The sequence below is a fragment of the Penaeus monodon genome, chromosome 29, assembly GCF_015228065.2.
Source record: "Penaeus monodon isolate SGIC_2016 chromosome 29, NSTDA_Pmon_1, whole genome shotgun sequence".
Classification (NCBI taxonomy): domain Eukaryota; kingdom Metazoa; phylum Arthropoda; class Malacostraca; order Decapoda; family Penaeidae; genus Penaeus; species Penaeus monodon.
In genome coordinates this window covers 29,085,664-29,086,376 of record NC_051414.1, presented here as the reverse complement: position 1 = coordinate 29,086,376, position 713 = coordinate 29,085,664, and the positions used below count along the sequence as shown (strand labels likewise).

Genomic DNA, 713 nt, shown 5'->3' with positions numbered 1-713 from the left:
TTGCCATGGGAGCGACTGAGGAGATATATTAGTCAGGGGAGGATAATGGGAAGGAGGCTCACGGTGCAGAGTGTACTTGTATTAATAAGTAACACATTAGTTGTTTATAGACGAGAGATAATCACTATTTTTGGTTTTCTCGTTGAGTTGCAACGCACGAGGGCGAAAATTTTGCCATTCTCTCAATGGAACTAGATATATCTTTTTCTTTGTTGGTCAGTTCTTATTAAAGGTATTATAGCTTTTGTTAATGGGGAAAAATCATCAGATTATATTTCAAAACGGGAAGGCATTGTAGCAGTCCGTCCTTTTTGCATCAATCTAATTTTTTGTTCATGCTCGAAAGGTATATACAGACCAAGGCAGAGTTCCTGACAAAATTGAGTTATACGTTGCAGCATATTTATAGGGGGGGGTTACCCCAAGAGAGTACAGAAAATGTACTAATATCATTAAGGACTTCGAGAGGTTTTCCACGTGACCAGTGGCTCAATTAAACTACTATAGACTGAAGACTTGTGCTTCGACATCTACCGTAAGGGATCTTTCTACTTTAGGGAGCAAAGGAAAACCCATGTATAGTTGAGCCTTTGCATAATACTTGCACCGGAGAGAGTGCAGTAGACACAGGCACAGGTCAGAATTTCTAGCTAGATTTATTACATTTTACCACTTTTTCTACGGCAACATGTAGAAAAATAAAGCAGAGTAAG

The 713-nt window shown here is 39.0% G+C and overlaps 1 pseudogene; it reads left to right on the top strand.

The window, feature by feature from the left end:
- LOC119591827 overlaps window positions 1-713 on the top strand; it is a 2,350-nt pseudogene that overhangs the window by 424 nt on the left and 1,213 nt on the right.